The sequence below is a fragment of the Amblyomma mixtum genome, chromosome 7 (assembly GCF_055824585.1).
Source record: "Amblyomma mixtum isolate Tamu chromosome 7, ASM5582458v1, whole genome shotgun sequence".
Classification (NCBI taxonomy): Eukaryota; Metazoa; Arthropoda; class Arachnida; order Ixodida; family Ixodidae; genus Amblyomma; species Amblyomma mixtum.
The window spans coordinates 49,979,273-50,001,697 of record NC_143018.1 but is presented as its reverse complement, the minus strand read 5'-3'; the positions used below and the strand labels follow the sequence as shown (position 1 = coordinate 50,001,697).

The window sequence follows — 22,425 nt, the reverse complement described above, 5'->3', positions numbered from 1 at the left end:
CGCGCCACTGAATTAATGCGCAGGGTCAAAAAAAAAAAAGAAAGATCGAAACGCTGAGGCAGCGTATGCGTATCGAGCGCTAGCAATATCGAACGAACATTGCGTCACTGGTCATCTTTCGCTGTATCCGAGGGCGCACGACTCCCCGTCTTAGGCCTACGTGCCGGGGCGGGGACGGAGGCGCCCATTTTCTGGTGGAAATAAAAGTTTTCAATCAATCAATCGCTATATCCGGTACAAATTTTTCGTCACATCCGGATATCCATTTTTTTTTTTTTTGTGCCAACGTATACAGCGCAAGCAGACAAATCGTTTGACGCCACTTCGTCAATTATGGTGTCTTCGACTGGTCGCTGCCACGATCCGTAAAGTGAGAGCCGCTCTAGCTCCGAGCGCATAGCGAGACCGGTCAAGCCGAATGGTCAGCAAGCTTTCAGAGCGAAAGCGCAGGAAGCAGAAAAAGGACGTAACTTCCGTAACGGCGTACCCAACGTAATGATTCGTCTTTTTTTCAACATTTCGCCTCACAGACCCACACAGCAGGGACGTTTTAAATGCGTCTAATACCTAAGCGCCTAAGCTTGCTTGAACGGATGCGTAAAAACCGACGCGTTAGAACTCGCCAAACCGGTCGTGGTGTGCCCTGGCTACCCTGGCTTCGCATCCGTCTCCGCGAAACGGCGGAAGTGGCTCTGTCACGTGAACACATCTCGGGGCCGCTCCGACTTTTTTCTCGGAGCGCCTCAGAGCGCTCTGAGCTGGAGGCGGGTGCTCTGAAAGAACCAGCCGAATGTAGTCAGAGCGCTTGATTTCGACCAGCCGAACGTGCGGCTGCATCTCAGAGCGCTCTAGAGCGATCTGAAACGACCAGTCGAAGACACCATTAGTTTGCACGTAACGGACGTTTGAAGTTTCAAGAAGCCATGGTTTGGGGAACCAAAGGTACTCGGTGCGAATCCCTATGAAAAGCTACGCTTTGATTCGACTAGTAATCTTATGCCGCGTAAAGCGCCGGATCGTTTGATACCACTCCGAACAATCTACGACAAATAGGTGGTCCACAATCTGCGTACCACTGGTACCACCCACTGGTCCCACTTGAACGACCCTGTCTCTAAAAGTCGTTCATCGACGTCATCCAGCGCCACCTTCACGAAAGATACTTAGGATTGCCGAAGCTTCCTCCGTCGATGTAACTCTCGAGAGGTGTGACGATGAGGAAAGACTCGCACACCGGCGTCTGTCACCACCGCAAGGCTCTGTCATTTCCTCTTCGAGAGGCGTTTCGCAATGTCATGCACTCGGCGCGTGAAAAAGAAACTTCCGCCTCCGTGGTCTCGAGGTCGAGAGCCGCGACCTGAAAGAAACGGAACTATGCGGCGATCCGTATCGCGCCCGATTTCTGGCACGGACCGGCCAGGACAACGGGAACGGCTGGGGAATATTCGGACTTGCATCATTCGGATTGGATTGGATTGGATTATGGGGTTTAACGTCCCAAAGCGACTGAGGCTATGAGAGACGCCGTAGTGAAGGGCTCCGGAAGTTTCGACCACGTGGGGTTCTTTAACGTGCACTGACATCGCACAGTACACGGGCCTCTAGAATTTCGCCTCCATCGAAATTCGACCATCGCGGCCGGAATCCAACCCGCGTTCTTCGGATCAGCAGCCGAGCGCCATAACCACTGAGTAGTAGTAGTAGTAGTAGTAGTAGTAGTAGTAGTAGTAGTAGTAGTAGTAGTAGTAGTAGTAGTGATGGTAATAAAAGGTCTATTAAAGCGAGAGCTTTAACAGTCCCGCTCGACATGAACCGCAATGGAAACCCAGTCCTTTGGGGTCGGGAGCCGAGCACGCTACAGCTCTACACCACTGAGAAACGCTCCTTCAGCGGGAGATCAATGGATGCCTTGTACGAGCACCTCACAACACACAGTAAGCGAGTTACATTAGAGGAACTGGTCACTAATTAACGTCACCAATAAATATGGACGACGATGTGTAATGAAGCAGTACGTGACGGCAACAAGCGTCTCGATGTCTGCGAAAGTGTGTCACCGCCCTACGCTCATTAAGCTACGATGCCCATTACGCAACGCTACCTCTGCCCTATTATCACTACGCGCAGTGCGCAGATGAGTCGTACAGTCGCGAGCAAAACGCGCAACCGTCGGCTTCTGTCGCCGAGGGTCGCGAGCGTGCTAGTGTTGCCTGACCGCCATACTGTTCAGGAGAACTTAAAAAAGGAAATCAATGACAAATTACAGCAGCAAACGCTCCCATATAATACTGCAGCAAACGAGCTCATATTTTGCTTAGTTGTTCCCAGTAACGTAGCGAAAAACATGCAACAAACAACTTGAGTCTGAAACTTAGAAGAGCAGAACGTTGGGCCAGTTGGTGTAGCGACGTATTCAAGAAAACTTTGCGCAGAATAACATAAGATGGAGGGAGAAACACGTACACACGCATGTGTACACGTGTGTGCACGTGTTTCTCTCTCTGCAAAGTTTTCTTGAATTCAATCTGAAAAATTGCAGGTTTGCATTTACGTCTGCTTCAGAGCGGAAATGCGAAAACCTTTCTTTGTCCTCTCTTTCTCCATCCATTTTCATTCTTTATTTTCTTTATTTTCTTTTTGAATTATATATATATATATATATATATATATATATATATATATATATATATATATATATATATACAGTGATGGGAATGGCCAAAACCATTTTGTAGCAGGCCTTGTAGCAGGAAAATATTCGCTTTGTAGCAAGCGTCACTTGTTTTGTAGCAAGAGCCGGCATTTCCGAAAAAAAAAGCTTAGAAGACAAATTTATAGTTTATTTGTAACAGCATACATCAATGCAATGCAATACAGAAACACACAAAGTGTATATTGACTAGCACTGGTAATCATTACCATGGTAATTGTACCGCAAGACAAAGAAATATTGTCTTCACCAGCAACAAAGAACTGAGACCGAAGTACTCAAAATATTAAAATAAATTATGAGTGTAAACAGGAGCAGCCACTGAACTAAACCTGCTTTCGAGAAAAAAAGGAACTGACCATCTTGGATTGCAGTAAGCATGTATGACAACCCTTCGCACAAGAATCAAGAGAAATGAAAGGGAATTAGGCATGTGCTTTAAAAATACTGATATCAGATGGACAGGCCTATGTTCCTTTCTTTGAGCCCTTATTAAAGGCAGCCAGATGAGAGACACTATCATTCATTTTTTCCCTAGCTTGGCTCAATATTGCCTGGCCACTCGCAATGTCACTGAAGTTCTTCAGCTTCATGCCCCGCTCAATCAGCAATTCAGCATTTCTGAACATGTGCTGCGCTTCATCTACCTTCTGTTTCGCTTGTGCTTTAGACAAGCTGGCACTTGCTAGCACTGGATCCGCACCTGCACGTGGCCTTTTCGACTTCTCTTGTTCGCAGGCAATGCGCTCTGCATACCGTTTCGATGCGCCTCGAACGGCCCTAATGACATTTGGACAAATTGAAAGCTGGCATGGGTCACTGTTGTACCTTCTGGCAAATGACATAATCTGGCGAATACCATTCACGCTTGCCAGACAAAGGTTCGACCTCTCATTCAAAACCCTTGTATTCTGGCTGAAGCCTCGCTCAACATCAGCGTTCCCATGCGGAAGCGAAAGAAGGGCCTTGACAAGCTTAGTCAAAAGCGGATATTTTCTCTCACCTTGAGCGCCCTTGATGATAAATATATTATGCCAGTATTTGTCAAGTGGCCCATCAGTGCCCACATTCAGCGCTTCAGAGCTTAAGAGTGTCACCTCATCAAGGAGAGATGAAACTTGGCTAGGTTGTATCACTTGAGGCGCACATTTTGCAAGATATCTGAAGGATTCTGCTGAAGACTCCTGGGAGTGGGTGTTTGGGTGCAAGCACCTGAGGTGCTGAAGTGTCAAATTCTGAAGAGGAAGCCTTGTCAGAAGGTACTTTGAGCACGCTATGTAAAATGACCTAGCTCCTAGTCGAAATTCAGCTTTCTCTGAAGCAGACCAAGATTTCATAGCTTCCTCAGTATCTGCCCCAACTACTATGCTTTCCTTCCAATTCTGCGAACTTTCGACATCAATGGAAGCGAGCTCATGTCCCTGTTTCAACATGAACACCTGAGGCCTCAGAAATCTGCCCAAAATTTTCTTCAACATCATCACCATTTCATCATAAAGAACATGCAGCAAAGGTTCACTCTTTTGAAACAGCGTCAGAAATCCCACAACTAGGTCACCTGCATTCTTCACAAACAGAGCCTTTGCGTAGAAACTTTTGTCATTCAGGTTTCTGTTTAGTCTCGCCCTCATGCTACCTGCAGCACGCACTGGTTTCTGGGAGTCTAGGATGCTCTTTAGGGCAGAAAACTGCTCGACTAGTCTTTCCACGGCTGGTACAAGAGACAACCAGCGACAGTTGACATGACGCAAAAACACAGTTTCAGGCAATCCAAGAGCCTCTTGTTTTTCTTGGAGCTGGGCACTTTGCACCGAAGATGTCTTGAAAAAGTAATACACGTCACTGACTACAGTTTCAACTTCACTACCAAATGAATCAAGAGCACATGAAAACGCGTTGTGCACCTTGTGCAGCGAGCACTCTCCGATTTCCATTAAGGGGCCGTTTTCCTGGGTCAATTTTTTCTTTAAACACTTCATTACATTTGGACCATCACTGAAAAATGAAAAAAACCCTGCTCGAGGAATATTTTCAGTGGCTTCATTTACACATTTCAAAAGGATATCAGCCGTTGCCCTCCCCAAACGAAACGACTGCAGGTGCTCGACCACTACTCCTTTTTCAGCATCAGAAAAGTAGCGCACGAGAACATCAAACTGCTGGCACCGCTGTTCTGGCAGTGGTGTTTCATCTACACTGATACTGTAAAACACACCAGGACGATTCAGTTCCTCATGCACAAGTCCCTTGAAATAAGGCCCAAGCCCATCTGACACAACGTAAGACACTTTTTTCCTACTACAGGAGAAGTCTTTAGCCACCTTTGAGTCGGGAAACATCAAGCGATGAAGGGGTGTAGCCGTATCCGCCCATGAGTATGGGAGACCTTTTATCGTCAATGCCAAAACAAAAAGTGCTTCGCTAGCTGTGACACGGTCTGCATGGGTCATCATGCCTGTCGATGATGAAAAATCCAACGATGCTTGAACAGCAGCTGGCCTCTTCAGCCTCCCGTCAGGGCCCCGAAGCTTACTGGTCAGCTCCAAGTGCTTTTTACTCTGTGAATGTCGTTTCACTGCTGTGACACCATGCTGTGAGCAGTTGATTGTCTGGTTACAAATAATGCAATAAGCATTTTCTTCCCTTTTTCCTGGTCTGCACCACACCTCGAAGCAATCTCCATTGCAGTCGACATCTTTCAATATGCCAGAGTTAAATTTGCTGTTGCGTCCTGCAAACGATAAATAATAATGTTAGTTTGATGAAATAAAAAGCTGTTATGCAAGCAATATGATCCTGTAAATTAGAGAATAATTGTAGAGTGCTTAAACATATTCTAAAAAAAAATAAAGACCCAGGAAACACTACGGTTCTTTTCCCACAACAGTCATGGTTAACAATTATACACTTCATTCAAACGTGGCAGTACAAGTTATAGAAACACGTTCCTTGATACAGAACTGAATATTAAAAATTAACTTTAACAAAATTTCAATGGAGGCAAAATTCCAGAGGGCCGTGCGATGTCAGTGCACGTTAAAGATACCTAGGTGGTCGAAATTTCCAGAGCCCTTCACTGCAGCGTCCTTGGGTTGTAGCTGTTGCACTAATAGCTGCAAAAGTAGCTTTTTCAGGGCTTTCAGAGCACCTGAGCTGCACATACCGGCAATCTTTCCTGCACTAATTTGATGAATAAACGTTAATTTGGATAAACGTTAATTTGGATAAACGTTAATTTGAACACGTAAAAACAAAAGAGCAGTTTGTGATAAATCCAGAATAAGCAAAGTGCCAAAAATTTGCAGCTCACTAATTGCAAAGTATTGAAGGCTTCTGTCTAGATGTTTGGCAGAGCAAGCTCCATTCTAAAAACCGGACACGTGTAATTATAAAAGCAGTACCACTTTCGCCGACAAAGAGCGCACCTGCTTTGAGCGCGCGATCGCGCTATCATGCAGTCCTCGACCGCCGAGGAAGGGTGGAGGCTTTCTCCCACGTATCCCTTACCCGCCCGTTAATTGCTGCCCTGAAAAACGACCTTGTTTCCCCTTACTTTTTGAAAGCTTCCGCCGTAAATTCGCAAAGCCTGCCAAGCTTCGACAACAGACAGGGCCGTCAGCGCAGCGCCAAAATCGTACGAACGTAGCGGGCGCGCCAGAAGACGCTTGTTGCTTCATCGTATAGCCGGAAGGCCGCAAAATACCGCATTCCGTGGAACTTTCTTTCATTTTCGCCTCGGAAGTTTTTTTTAATTACGGCAGCAACACGAGCACGAAGGCCAGAAGGCCCACCAACTCCGTGAGAAATGTACGGCGTCATATACGTCCGCGGTATACACTTTATTTCAGAAGCCGCTACATAAAACTCCTTAGCATGAGTTCAGTGCTCATATCCATATAACACTTTCAGCTCACGCTGCAAAGGCACTGCTTTAAGGACGTCTTTCAATCAGCCAAGTGATGTCAGGAAAACGCATTCCGTAGGCTCCGCAGCCGGACAATCCGAAACTACCAAGCGACCTCGCATGCCGAGTGAATATAAAGGAGCGCGTGAATGGCCCGGTCGCCGGCGAGTTTTATGCATTTCGTGCCGCAAGGTTGTTACGGGCAGCCCGGACGTCACTGTAGCTTTATTTCAACCACGGAATTCGTAGAACTGCGGATGGCAATATGAAATTACTGAGCGACGTTACACGGCTGCCCAGCACGCCACGTGCTCCAGGGCTTTCGAAGCTGATACTAGCGTAAGACGAACGCCACAAAACTACAAGTACTCTTTCATAAAAAGTAAACAAACCGGGAATTAACAGCACCCTCTCTTGCAGGCTCAAACTACCACGGTCCTGAAACGTGCATCCACCGCCATTCGCTCAATTTGCTACTGTTAAGTCATGTTCAGTTTCTAAATTTGAACCCCGCCACACTGACTCATCAGCTCTTATGTCCAGAAAGACTCATTTGAATAAACTAAAAGGCGCAAAAAAAGAGAAAAAGCTTACCTTTCAGTTTCGAGAGCGCCATCGTGACGCCGCCACGACGCCGCTGAAACCGCTGAAACCACGCCGTCGAGGCGAACGAGCGGCGGGAAAGTGCAAGAGCGCGCACCGACGCGCCAAGGCCTAGCCACGGCCCACTCCACCAACTACTGGCCTCCGGTGCCGGCCCACCGGAAACGCTCGGAGCTCGGACGCGGTGGAAAGCGTGACGCGTTCACGACACCCTCACTCAGTCACACTCTCCCATCAGAGACGAAGTAGACGGAGCACCATGCGGAGCACTCTAGACGAAGACTGAGAACTGGATCGTATTGGATTTTACCGGCTACTCTCAGACTTCAATGGCGGACAACAGTCGCAAGCATAGTTCCCTCACAGGGCAGTACCTGACGTTGGCGACGGCTCGTTTTGGCGCAGCTTTGGCGCAATTTTGCAAAAAGGCCCCTTTTTGGAGCAGCATGTAGCAGCTTTATCGAAATGGCGCAGATTGGCGCAATTGGCGCAGCATTCCCATCACTGTATATATATCTGTGTGTGTGCGTGCGTGCGTGCGTTACATATCAACTGTTGCTTAATCAACTATTACATTTTATTCTATTTACCCTACAACTTATGATCGACAGTTCTTGCGGACAACTTCCGTCCACGCCGCTCGTGAGCCAAGAAAGGCTTAAGCCCTAAGAATGGCGTCATGAATCATTTAAGCCTAACTTATGTTCCCCAAGCAGTAGTAAGAGCTCGCTCCATGCCACGGAGACAACCTGGTCCTTGCCAGAGCGACGTATAGTAATTACGCAGAGTGCGTTGCTCAGACAGCGCGGGACTAATCAGATTAAGCTGCAAAAGTGGCAACAAGCGCCCCGGTATAAGCGTTGGCCCAGCTTGCTATCGAGAACGAAAAACAAAGGCGCCCCATAATCGCTCACGAGAGAGACATCAACGCAGACCAGCAGATATAGCTAAAGACAAAAACGGTAACGCCAGCGAGTGATGTACAGGACGATTCAATTGATTTCGTTTTTTTTTTGCTTTATAAAAACGAAACAATAGCTGCGGAGCATCATTTTGATGTTTGTTTATCTGGCCAGGGGGATATTTTCTTATTGCCAAATATTAATTGCCTGATAAGCTCTAATTAACTTTTTAAATCCTTCCTCTAGAACAAACCTGTATTTATTGAAACAAAACATTCAATAGCGCCGTGTTGAAAGGTGCGACTGATAAGTCTACAGTGTGATCCAAAACTAACAAAAAACGTATATGAATTCAACCCTTTGTGACGTGCTGTCTGTTAGTAAGTACAATGCGGTTTTCATGTAAATGGTCAGAAAAAAAAACTTAATTTCCAGAGCAGCTACATTTAAGGCAGCGTTTCATGCAGTCACGGCCGGACGAGGCGGGGCCGCGGGGGAGAACGTTCTCCCGCATCTCGTCCCGTCCGGCCGTGGAGTATCTCCCATGTAACCGTGTTTGTGAGTTGGACGACCTCGATTTCTCAGCGTATTTTGTTGCTAGCCGGCGTTACTGTTGATGCATACCTGTTTGTGTCAGAGTGTCGTCCTTTTGTTCCCGCGTGGTCGGCCTGGTCTCGGTAGCGTACGCGACCACGGGGTGGTGTGCGGCGGTTTTGAACTGTCTCAGCCGCGATTAACCGTGGGAGAACTTATTTATCCCCCTCCCCCTATTACAAGCCCCACCAGAGAAATATTTTAAAATAGAAAAAAAGACGGAAAATGGCGATAAAAATAAAAGAAAATGCCGTCGCATTGAAAGCACGTAAGCAGACTTAGGTGGCCTCGTAATTTTTTGTTGCGAAAGCGACACCGTACTCGAGTCGCCGAGCCATATCGGGGAGCTGAGGCAAGGTCATACTGCGCATGCGCGAGCAGTGACGTCACACAGCTGTCCCGTCGCCGCCGTCGCTGCGCGGGTGACTCAGATGTGCCGCCGCCGCGCTCGCCAGTTGCGCATGCGCAGTAGCGACGCATAGCTAGCGTGCCGGAGCCGCCGCCGCTGCCGCGCGCTCTCCATCGCCTCTCTCTCTCCTCGTTGCTTTCGCAATCCTCCAGGTTTAACCAGAGCTAAACCACTGCCAATGTTTTTTTCCTGTCACATACACTGACGTCCGAGCCGGGTGACCGTCCTTTTCGCTATCGAATGGTCGCGAACAATGCGGTCGTTGCAACGAGACACCGGAAAAGCCATGCCCGATAACGACGACGCGCCTTTCGAACGGTGGCAATATTCTGGAAACAACCTGCCCCACCCGTGTACTAAACATAGCTAACGCGGCAGAAAGGCGCGGCCACAATACAACCCACAGGGTGTGGACTGGGAATAACGCGATAAGGCGTCCACTCGGTGGGGGGGTCCCCGGGAACACTCCAGGCGCTTTCGCTTCCTGAATGTATATTTATCGGTACGAGGCCAAGCCCAGTGCCGCGCCTATCGATGTGTATACTTCACACAGCCTGTTTCACACTGCTGGAAATTTTCAAAGATAACGTATCAGCGTTACTGTAGTGGGATACAATTCAAGAGCGAAGGGGCTTTTCACCGTCCAAGGACACCATTCCAAAAAATGGCGTTGGCCGATTTTCATTAACCTTCTAGTGTGGCAATGGAGGGAGAACTTTCTTTCATCTGCCGCTCCTTGCATTGTTACCCCAGCAGGCTTACAAGAATCGGCCGAAGGCTGGACGGGGGATCTTTTGACGGGGAGAAGCCGATCTGTCCTTGAGTTGTATCCACGCCTACAAGCCCGCGCGTGCAGCACCAAACTTCCTCGTGCGGCAACGACAACGATAATAGCATTCTCGAAAATACAAAAAACTAATACGGATATTACTTTCGGGGGGCTAGAAACCTTTCGCAAATGAGGAGCTCCACGGTAATGGTTAAAAGTTCACTATTCACGAACGGTTAACCAGCCTCCTAGTTAACAGTACTGTGCGATGTCAGTGCACGTTAAAGAACCCCAGGTGGTCGAAATTTCCAAAGCCCTCCACTACGGCGTCCCTCATAGCCTGAGTCGCTTTGGAACGTTAAACCCCCATAAACCAAACCTAGTTAACACGTTTTAACTGTATTTGGATGCGCACCACCGCTGACAATGCTATGTCGAAGAAAGCGTTCTTCTAAATGAAAAAGCCTATTTCTAAATATTGCGAAGAGACTTGGTTGAAACACCCAGTATATGTGCTGTACCCGCATTCCAGGCAGTCGCATCAGGCGGCAGGACCGGGAAGCCTGGATGAAAAATGCGCCATTTTGTTTCCCAGCCTGAACATAGGGGGCGCTGCAGTGTTATTCCGAATGTACACATTTTTGGTTCGCTGGGCTACGGGATTGTCCAATACAGCCGGAACGCAACGGAGTCTCATTTCCGGCAGAAACTTGCCAGCATCGCGTCCGCACCAAATGTCTACCCAACCCTTGAGAAACAAAATGGCGCCCCCCAACAGCAACGAAACGGCTTTCACCACCCTACGATCCACCGCTATCGAGGGACTCCAGCCAGTGAGTTCTACAGTTACCGAAGACACATGAAGCATGCAAACTGTCTTCCCCTGTGCCGAACTCTTGAAAAGCAAGCAGCGACCTTGCAAGCATATCATGCCGGAAGCGCTCGATATTTTGAATCCGAAACTACGTAAGGACTTGACGGAAACTTTGGCGGTGAATGCGTCTCCAATACGAGTTTCCTGCAGACACAATTCCGCCGAATGATAATGTATTACATGGAATGCGACACAAGCATCCACTGTCACCGTTATAAGTCTGGTATGAAGGAGGCAGAAACTAAGTAAACTGATTTATGTACAACAAGATGCCTATAAAATCTTCAGTTGAGAGGCAAGTACTACCAATATTATTAATACAATACCTACTGCAACCAAAACCTACTAATACCCACTGCAAAAGCTAGTCTCAGATTTCCAACGTAACCTAAAACGACCAAGAGCTTAAAAGGCATACTGCTGCTGCATCAGCGCATGAATTTTTTTTTGTTTGTTTCGCGATTTAACATGTTTCACAGCCTGGACACGTCCCGATATTGGGTGAATTCGGTAATGAAAACAAATTAGTAATTACGCAAGAATACTTTTCCGATAAACACAAGGCCCCATTTTTTTTACATTTCCACGGTGTGTTTCAGGTGCGTGCGTGCGCCGGAAGCCAACAGTCACGAAAACCAAGCAGCACAGCTAGGAATGTGCTTCTGTATTAATAATTTGTGCTATTCTCTAATGGGAGCTTAATATGGCGATTATTTTCAAATACAATTGATTGCAGAGCAGAAGAAAGAACAACCACATGCCGCCGGTCCGACACGAACCCACGACCTCCGAATTTCACGTCCCGTGCTCTACCAACTGAGTACGGCGACGGTGTCCAATCTTCTGCTTTCGGGGGCATTCATGTGCAATGTAACGGGACCTTGAGAGTCCTCTTTAACGCGTGCGCCACGTAGGAACGTTTACACACACACGCACACACACACAACACACACACAACTCACACACACACACACACACACACACACACACACACACACACACACACACACACACACACACACACACACACACACACACACACACACACACTTAATAGCGGGGGAGGAGCGGTGAGGAAATCCCCCATCAGAATGCGCAGCCCGGTCGGCGCCGTTACGGTCCCTGCAGTCCCAGTTTCTTTTACTTTATACCACGTCACACATGTCACGCTGCGTGGACGCATATTTTAGTTACGCTGGTTGAGGACGCGCGCGCGATGCGATACGTAAGGGGGGGAATAGGCGTGTCACTTTTTCAATCGAGCAGTCGCTACCCGTGTCGCACACGCGCCCTATAGTGTGTGCACAGTGGTCATGCACCTGACGTGCGTCGCACCACACGCCATTCTTGACGCGCCTTCTTTCTTTTTGACCGCAGCGGCGGCCAAGTGGTCTGAGCACGCGTCTTCGTACGCGCGAAATGCGGGGTTCGATTCCCACTGCCGCCGGGTACAGGGTCATACCAACCGGTTCTTTTTTTCCCCCTGGTACGGTGTGCATGCATGCCATTCCGCCCCCTGGAGTAGACGAGAAAGTCGTCAGTCATGGGGAGCTCTTTGGCCGAGCAGCCGTCGTGCCGTGAAAAACATCCGTCATTCCTGAAAGACGCGGGTTCGATCCCGGCCGCGGCGGCCGATTTTCGATGGAGGCGAAATTCTAGAGGCCCGTGTGCTGTGCGATGCCAGTGCACGTTAAAGAACCCCAGGTGGTCGGAATTTCCGGAGCCCTCCACTACGGCGTCCCTCATAGCCTGAGTTGCTTCGGGACGTTAAACCCCAATAGACCAAACCAATCGTTCATTCTTCCTCCTTCCTCTCAGCCCCTCCCTGCCAGGGGAAGAAACATGGACGACATTTTTCCGCGGTCAGGAACATCGCACTCAAGCTTTTTTTTTTTTTTTTGCCACGGCGATAGCTACATGCGTGACATATTCTTCGAGATAACTGGCACGACCACTCAAAAATTTTGAAGGGCACTTCAGACTACTTACGTGCTTTAAATGCGAGAGCATTGTTTCTCTCTCTCTACGTATGACGTATGTACTGTAAGGCAACGCCTACACAAGGCTCAACTTTGCTCGCCAAGAAGCAAAACGCGCTTATGTGGCCTATTCGTTGCGTTCTCGCCTCACAATCTCAAAGTGCTGGGTTCAGCTGCCCCCACCAGGGACACGTGGACGGGATTGGGGGCGTTCCTCGATGCCACGTGGTCCAGGTCAGTCTCGAGGGGGGTGGACGTGGCGCACCTAACGCACTCGCTTCGTTCGGGTGTGGGCGGGGTCAAAAAGAGCCCGAGGACATTTTTTTTTTCGTTATTATTATTATCACCTTGTTTATCTATTCGAGAGCAGATAGCACGTGACTGTGCGCTTCTCTAGCTGATGCAAAGGTGCTCTCAAACAAAGAGGCGGCCGCGGATTTAATTTCGACCGCTGTATACGGGTGTATATACTCTTCACCTTGAGCTGATATCGCACAGCTCACGAACACGCTATATGCGTTTCGCAATCGTGGAAACGCGGCCGCCGCGGCCGATTCCGACGACGCGGACTTCCTTAGCCGCTAAGCCACGACGATGGTTCTGCGTATATACCTAAATACCATGAGCCGAATAAATTCGAACCACGTGATGTTAAATCGCGCGTATTAGCCAAGGTATAACACGCAAACGAACGCGAATGGCGAGCGTCGGGTGCATACCACGTGTTTCCGGGACGACTTAAAAAAATTTCGAAAAATGGGCTTTTCTATGGTAAAAATATGGCTTTTGCGGCATAGTATTAACAGTGTTGGCAGACACCAGAAAACCGATGAATGGTCGTAAGTAGTACAGGCTGTTTAACCGATCTTGAATAATGAAGCATTTAACTATTAGAGTTAGGCGCATAGTTGCAATAAGAGATTTGTAGCCAGTGTTTAGTAATAGATGTATCAGTTTTTAGAATTTAGAAAACGCGGTTACCCTTCGCGCTGCGGCTAGAAAATATTTGGCTTTTTTTTTTACTAGTTACAGGCACTAAAAAAAAAACATGCACTAGAAAGGTTGCTTTGCCGGCATGCTTTTCGAAAAGGCATGTATTTTGCACTACATGTAGCCAAATTTTGTCTAGACACGGCGCCGAGGATAATCGCATTTTCGAAAATCTAAAAACCGATGTGGCTATCACTAACGACCGGCTACAAATCTGTAATTGCAAGTAGGTGCATAACTCTACTAGTTAAAAAGTTAATCAAGAATTAGATAACCAGCTTACTACTTAAGAAGATTCGCCGGTTTTCTGGTGTCTGCCAACAATGGTAATACTAGGCAGCAAAAGCCATATTTTTGCCCGAAAAAAATAAAGCCTATTTTGGAAAATTTTTCAGTCTTCCCTGAAACACCTGGTAAAAACCACATGCCGAATAAAATCGAACCTCGAGCTGGCGTTAAATCACACGTACACCACGGTACAACATGTAAACAAATGTGAGTACCGTACAGTCGGGGACAAAAGTCTCCGGACCACGTGTTCCTCAAACGAAGCTTATAGCTCTCTACTATCAGACAGCTGCTGGAGACCGCACTTGTGGAGATGAAAGAAGAAAAATTTAACTTTTACCTCCACAAGTGTGGTCTCCAGCCGCCGACTGATAGCAGAGCTGTCGGCTTCGTTAGAGGAATACGTGGTCCGGAGACTTGTGTCCCCGACTGTACGTCTGGTGCATATAATGAACTCGCACGCAATACACATGCGCGGTGCGTACGTAAAGGTAACCAGTGCGCAGAAAAAAAAAAAAGAATTTTTGTTTCATTTTTTACCGAAGTTGAAAACGACTTTTCGCTAATAAACACCAAGAGGAAAACCAGTTAGACAACGGGAAACAAAAGTCTGCTTGTCGCTCAACCCTTATCTGCCCATGGCACACTTACTTCATCCGGGCTTCTGTTTCACATTACACAAGCCCAAGAACCAGCAGCGCTTCGATGGCGCGAAAGGTAACTGCAGCTGCGCATACAGCACGCGGCATGTATACCCTTCACCAGAACAAGCAACATTACGCGATATTGCATGCACACTTGGCGAACATCTGGGCAGTTGCTACGAAACTCGGTAATCGGCCCAATATCGCAAATGGATGGCTTCACTCTGGTCCTTTGGACGACCGGTATTTGCCAATGCGTTTCCAATATTGGGCCAATTAGCTGTGCTGCTGAGGCTGCAAGCTTTCGCTCGCACATTCCTCCATACCCTCCCACAATATGCTGCTTGTAACACCCCGGCATCAGAGTCCGTTAAAAGGAGTATATATATATATATAGTTTATGGGGTTTAACATCCCAAAGCGACTCAGGCTATGAGAGACGCCGTAGTGAAGGGCTCCGGAAATTTCGACCACCTGGGGTTCTTTAACATGCACTGACATCGCACAGCACACGGGCCTCTAGAATTTCTCCTCCAAAGAAATTCTAGCCGCCGCGGCCGGGATCGAGCCCGCGTCTTTTGGGTCAGCAGCCGAGCACCATAACCACTGAGCCACCGTGGCGGCTAGAATATATATATATATATATATATATATATATATATATATATATATATATATATATATATATATATAAACCAGGAACGGATGAGAGACCAGGTTCGGTTCGCAAACACTTAAAAAAAACGAACAGAAAAGCTCACCGACTACCCGCCTTGCCCCTGGCCCGACTTATGAACTCGCCCGTCAAAGAATTAGTCGCCAAGTTACAATGCAAACCTGCTCCCAATACTATATAACCCTCAAGAACAAGCCACCCGCCCAAAGCACTGCACAATGAAAGATCCAGACTCCGTCACCTGAATCGCCCCATTTTCCCGCCACTCGCTGCTGGCTTCGAGAGTACCGTCCGCGTCAAATGAAACGCGAAGGCAGTTAATTAACGGCGCGAACAAACAACAAAAGGAGGAGATTTTGGGTGAGATAGACAAAGTACTACAGCACATGATTTACATCTGGATGGTGCCAAGACCACTGCGGCAAAGTGTTAATTGACACCGCCCCCCCCCCCCCCCCCTCTCCCCCCGTGATCTCACCACACACCACGGTATTAGCCGACCTGAAGTTCCCCGTAGTCAGCTCTTTGGTGCTTACACATCAAAGCAAAAGACGAGTAGTGGACTGTACGACAACCATCATACTATCCCCAACAGCTTGTTCGAGAACCTCTGCACTTCCTCCTTTCAGATATTTTCAAATGCTCCTCATGTTCTTTTTCCATGTCAGAGATGGGCCGCTTCATCCGAAAAACCTTCATCTCATTCTCTAGTTTCGCTTAGTAACGACCAGTCGCCCGCGCTCTATGCTCTAAAAGCTGCCAGTCCTCGTAAAAACATTCAACAGACACTCCACAGACAGTCTATAGATTATTTTTTTTTTCCTTCTATACGCGAGGGAAAGCGCCCGCCCAGGCTGTCATGTGAGTACACTAAGCGACCTACTCACAACCCAGACGCGGGTCGCTGCCGTGAACAAAACGGTCCAGAAACTCACTGGCTCCCGGTCTGCGCAGAATTCACGCGTGCAGCCTCATCGTGAGTACAGTACAAGGCACAACACTTCAGCAGTATACAGGCACACGTGTACTACTATACATCTCCAAGTCATCGCAGGTGCCCAACGGCGGCAATAAAAGCGCGGCGAATACGTGACACGCGCGCCTGATCTCTTCTTCCCCCCCCCCCCCCCCCCACCTCACAATGTCTACCCCACTCCCTCGAATCACGCGTTTACGTTGGGACAGATCAAGATAGTGGAGAATGGCGGCCAACGCGCCCTCCCTCCGGATCGTCGTATACGTCCGCCTCAAGAAGCTGCGACGCCGCGCGGTGACGGCGCTGGTTACGACGCCACAAACCACGCCGCGCGCACACGCGGTCCAGAGGGGGCGACGATAAGCCCTGGTCGGTCCCGTTATCGCCCCCTCCACCAAACGCAATCCCAACCACATGTGCGAGCGCAGAGTCGTTTCGCTTACTTAACCGCGCCGCCTCTCTGGAGGCCGTGTGTGCGTGCCGCGGTTATCGTCGCGGCCGAGAGAGGCGAAAGAGCGCGCTTATAAACGCCCGACTACGCAGCGAACCCGAGTGCGCGAGCGTGTCGCTCGGTAACACGTGCAAGACACGCGCGGCCCAACACGAAAAGACCGCGACTGTGCGACGAGCGCGTTATCCAAAATGTTCGCTTGAATATCTACGAGAGGTTTAGTGCCTCTCCCTAGGCACTGAACAAGAAGTAACGAGAGATATGCGGTGACTTCTAGACGTAAGTGGTTGGTTCGTGAGCGCGCGAGAACAAAGAGCGGACAAGATACCAGCGGACGTTGTATTGCCGCGACTTCGTGGCTCCAACTACAGATAGCCACGTAGTGAACAAGTGCTCATAGGCACTGCGTTGCTTTCCGGATAGCCATGTAGTGCACAAGTGCTCGTAGGTACTGCGTTGCTTTCCGGATAGCCACGTATTGAATAAGTGCCCATAGGTACTGCGTTGCTTTCCGGATAGCCACGTATTGAACAAGCACCTGTAGGTACTGCGTTGCTTTCCGGATAGCCACGTATTTAACCAGCGCCCGTAGATACTGCGTTGCTTTCCGGATAGCCACGTAGTGAATAAGTGTCCATAGGTACTGCGTAGCTTTCCGATACGTATTGAATAAGTGTCCATAGGTACTGCGTTGCTTCCCGGATAGCCACGTATTGAACAAGTGTCCGTAGGTACTGCGTTGCTTTCCGGAAAGCCACGTAGTGAATAAGTGTCCATAGGTACTGCGTTGCTTTCCGATACGTATTGAATAAGTGCCCATAGGTACTGCGTTGCTTTCCGGATAGCCACGTATTGAACAAGTGTCCGTAGGTACTGCGTTGATGATGATGATGACGATGATGTCCTCAGGCTTAATGGCACGTACTCACGGCGCGGGATTGTACAGCGTTGCTTTCCGGAGGTGAAAGCCGCAAGAGGTAAAGGACAGTTCTTCGTTCTCTCTCAAGCCCAAGCACGCATGAAACGGGGGTACACGACAGAAGAAAAGCATTCGCCCGAGGACACGCCACGGCGTGGACGCCGGAAAATGCCGAACACGGAAGGAACAAAAGACACCGTTAGAATTAAAACTGGAAGGCGGCCAAAAACATACACAGAGCGAACAGGAAAGATTTATATATACCTCCAGAGAAAACTTTCCCAGCAAGCAGACGACGCTGGAGAGTCGCGCGAACAGCAGACGTACAACAGGGAACGCATCGAACAAACAGCGCGATAGCCGGCGCTGTAATTCGACGCTGGGCCGAGCGAAGACAAGCGCTGGTAGAACTGAGGAGAGTTAATGAACTCAAAGACTCCCGCACGAAGTTGCGGGAGCCCAAAAGTCACGCGCACAACAACACCGGCACCTCAGAATGATCAAATTCACATTCCCCACAACCGAACGGGAATGCCCTCGCGGTTTACTGACTGAGCGAGGGTGTTTACCAAATACAAATAAAGACGGATAAATAGTAAAGCGGGTTCCGGATAACCAAGACCAGCCGCGCACACCGAACTTAGCACACGAGGAAAAGAAAAGAACGGTGGTTATTTACGCGGCGGCTGTTAGCGGCAATTCTTTACGAAACAGCGCCGCGGTTTCCCACAGGGAAAAACTGGCAGACCCTGACCCACACCGCGCAACGCGCTGATGGTTTATAGGCGGTCAAGTTAGGCGCGAAAGGGAGCGCGCTCACAGATAAATCAACACACACACGCACCCCCACAGAGACACGCGAGGTATAGGCGAGAGGTATCACAATGTACTACAGTCCATGAAAGAGAACCAGCGCTCCCAGGAGCGGCAGTGGAGCGGTTCGGGTGACAGTGTGAGGTTACGTACAGGTATGGGTTACGTGCAGGTACGGTTAAAAAGGGAGGGTATGACTGAATCGATTGAATCGGCGACTCGGCGGGAGTAAGCTACGACGCCACACGACGGACGCGCGTTTCGAGCGCGAAGCTCGTAAGCGAGCGAAAACAGTCACATGCAACGATCCCACCATAAAGGGCACCTGCACGGGTTTTAGACATCGACGAGCCTAAACTGGTCGAATGTGTGAAACCTGCAGGTAAACCACGCGAAGTCCTTTTTGGGCTCGCTTTTGAAATGCCGACGTAATCGCCGATCAAAATCGTGACGGCCTTCAAGCTTCTCCGCAGTGCACAACGCCAAGTGGGGGGGGGGGGGGCGCCTGATGACGTCATCGAAGTTGTCGGTACGTACATTTTCAACGCATAAACACCTTCTTTGAAAGAAAAAAACCAATGCCACAGATGGCAAAGCCCGCAGAGCGTTGTTTGGCAGCATCCAACAGCACACACAGGGTGCGGCTGACGGCAGCGGCAATTTGAAATCGTACCTTCCGTGACGTCACACTGAACTTCCTCGCACTCCTCCAGTGCTTTGAGGAGAAGCGCTAAATTCAATCGCCGATTACGTCACTATTTTTAAATGCTAGTGTAATACTAACACTTGGCAAGCTGCACCTACCGCCTGTATAGATTGGACTCCTTGAATATTGCGAAATTCTCAAAAAGTGATGCAGTTGCCCTTTAAAATCCCTTTTTTGAGTCGAAAGCCACACGCGAATCAAACAACCTGCCGACAGTGGCCTGGGAAGGTACAGTCTTGGTCAAAAATTTAGAGCCCAGGGAATTTACTTCTTGGCCTTGCACTGGGACTCCTGAAGCATTCTGGGAAGTCCTACCCATTGAAGGAGGCAGAACCGGAAATCTTCTTACACAGAGGAAATTTGGAGCGCTGGAGATGCATCACGAACCACACAGTGAGGCTCGGAAGCAAACCCCTGGGCTCTGACCTGTGTAGTAAGCTACCGAACGTATACGCGAACAGTCCGCTTGTGCCAAAGCCGCCGCCATGGCGCGTTCGCATAGCTTCCATTGCCAATTGCCGGAGGAAGTTCGTTGTTACATAGTATAAATGGACGTGGCCGTGAAAGCTCGTCCAAAGCCACAGCCGCCCTATCCATCGTCGATGCTATCGCGATCGCTAAACGGGCCAAGCTGCTCGAAACAGGCCGCAGGGTTCGTGTATTAGTGAATATTCATTGCTGGTTAGTAGCGCGACACTACTGCTAGTGGTGCTGTGGCCACAATGCGCCGAACACGAACGAGGTCGCAGTGTTCGTGAGCTTATCTCTCAGGGCCGCGTACTGAGATTTTGGTGCGCGTTATAAAGATGCTCAGGTGATCGAGACTAATACGAAGCCCTCCGGCAAGTATATATAGCGTACTCAGCAGCAGCGCTACCTGTACTGTCCTGCATACCGTGTACAATATAAACTGTAAAAAAAAAATGTAAACAGTTTTCTCTACTCGCAGAATAACATCGAGCCCCTATGGCATCCCCTAAATTGTATTTCCCACATCATTTTCCGAGACAAACTGAGAGTGTCAGCTATCGGAGCGCGCAGAAAACATGTCACGAGACCAGTCGCTGCAAAAGCCCAGCCCCACCGGTGGAAGAACGCATAACAGTCGAACCTCGTAATAACGAAATACTGGATACAACGAAGGAATGACGATTCCCATTAGAAGCTCGATCATCACGGGCTATAACGAAGTAATCGACGGGCCTCTTCAACTTCGTTATAACTAGGATCAACCAACGTTGGGATCAACCATATTTTAACTAGTGCACGTTGGTACATGATGTTAACGGTGCACTGAAGAGGAATCTGAACTTGTCTTTTTGCCGCGGGAACTCGATCTACACGTTCCGAGCTTTCTTCCTTTACTGAACCTGCATAGGAGTCCACAGATGTAGCTTCGAGGCCTTCGGAAATAAGCCCGATTCGCTGATTCCAAGTTGTACTCCGATAGTAATTTTGTAGGCAAATCCACAGGGGTTTTTACCACTTCCGCAGCGTAGGAGGGGGATAACCAGAGACAACGAAAAGCAGGAAGTTGAGAGAACTGTGCCCCCACATTCCCACCGCTTGAGCACAACACAGTTTTGAACAAGATTAACAATGTTTCGGAATCTGACGCGCCCGCATGATTCCACGCCACGCCCAACGTTCGTGCGTGTACATACGCGTGCGAAATCCGCGCGAAGCCGCTCCTCGTCCCAGTTGAGCGCCTCGCCTCGAGCGCGCGCTTGGCCACACCACAAAGAAAGCGCGCGCAGCGGGATTAGAAAAAAAGGAAAGAAAAGAAATGCGCGGGAAACAAATGCGTCCTCGCGGAAACGGATCGGCTCTGAGGCGCCTTCGTTTAGCACCGGCGGACAGTCGCGCCCATATATGCAGCGGCAGTGGCAGCGATAATCCCCCACAACGTACTGCACAACAACAACAGCCGACCGAAGCAAGGCGCCTATCCATTTCCAAAGACCGTTGGGAAACAAACCTTTCACAGAGGGCGTCGCAACGCGCCTTAGCCGCACAACGCCTGGTTCTCTGGGAAGTAATTTTTCTTTTTTCTTTTACAAGCCACATTAGTAAAAGCACGAGATGCCGTCTGCGCGCAGACGTCTGGGCACCGGTGAAGTGAACCTGTGCAGTACCGGTCGGCGGTAGTGTACCTGCATTCACTCCCGCAGGGAGCAGAGTTGCGCGGAGGTCCGCCATTTTGTTCCGAGCTCTGCGGGAAAGCCGCTCCTCGTGCGGCAGGAGCCCCATAAAAAAACAGTTTAGAGGCAACCCTCCTCCTCTTTCCAGTGGGGGCTTCACAACACCCCCTCGGATAACGAAGCAGACTGCGGTCAAGATGACAGCGGCCGGCCCCCTCCGGTTCATAGGTTGGGGTACGAGCAGACACGAATTGGAACATCTGACGTCAGCGGGATCACGAGATCGCCGCTCCGCGTACAGAGTGTTACGAGCGCCGCGGGGAAAACAGTCGCGCAGCTTTGCTCACTAGTCGGTGGGTAGTGACAGCGTTGCCACTCGGACGCGGCCAGCACCAAACTTCGGACCACGACTTCAGGCAGAGACTGCACTAAAAGCTACTCTACTAAAAGACCCTGGCACGACACGAATTTTTTATCCGAGAATGTTGGACATGTCAATGTGGCAACGTCATCGCTCGACCTGCGTGAACGATGACACACGCGCTGAACGGCTCGAAAGCCATGCTGCAAAGAGTTCCAAGAGTACCCATTACACGGCACTTCGTCAGCGAGTGTTCGAAGACCGGAATACAGATGCGCTTCGAACAAAAGGTGCGATGCGGAAAAAATCAACTGTGCCTAATGTTCCCACCGGTCGGTGACAACCAAAATCGCTTCTGACCAATCTGTTTCTGTTGCGTGGTCTCTCTGGGAGCGCCTCGCATATTCAACTTCAAGGGTTCTCACCCGATCAAAGAGACCAGCCGAAAACAACATGTAGTTTTAAGTACATTCGTGAGCAATGTTAGAGATAACGACGTCTGAACATTCAGTCATTGATTACTCCATAATTATGTGCAACAAGCAGTGCTTTTTTTTTTCGTTTTCTATGAAGTTTTTCCTCTCGGCGCATAATATCCGAAAGCCACTCTAAAATTTTGTGAAGAAACCAGAAGAAAATTCGCCACTGCGCGCAAAAAGCTTGTTCTCTCTCAAACTGCTCGCGACTGTACACGCAAACGCGACGATCATTTACAA

The 22,425-nt window shown here is 49.1% G+C and overlaps 1 long non-coding RNA gene across 1 annotated transcript; it reads right to left on the bottom strand.

Annotated features, from left to right (window-relative positions):
* Positions 1-2,825: 2,825 nt before the first annotated feature.
* LOC149336055 (uncharacterized) lies at positions 2,826-10,220 on the bottom strand. The gene is made up of 2 exons (XR_016284140.1): positions 7,209-10,220; positions 2,826-5,441 (listed from the first exon to the last, which is right to left on the bottom strand). It is a non-coding gene; the product is annotated as an uncharacterized LOC149336055 (long non-coding RNA).
* Positions 10,221-22,425: the final 12,205 nt, after the last annotated feature.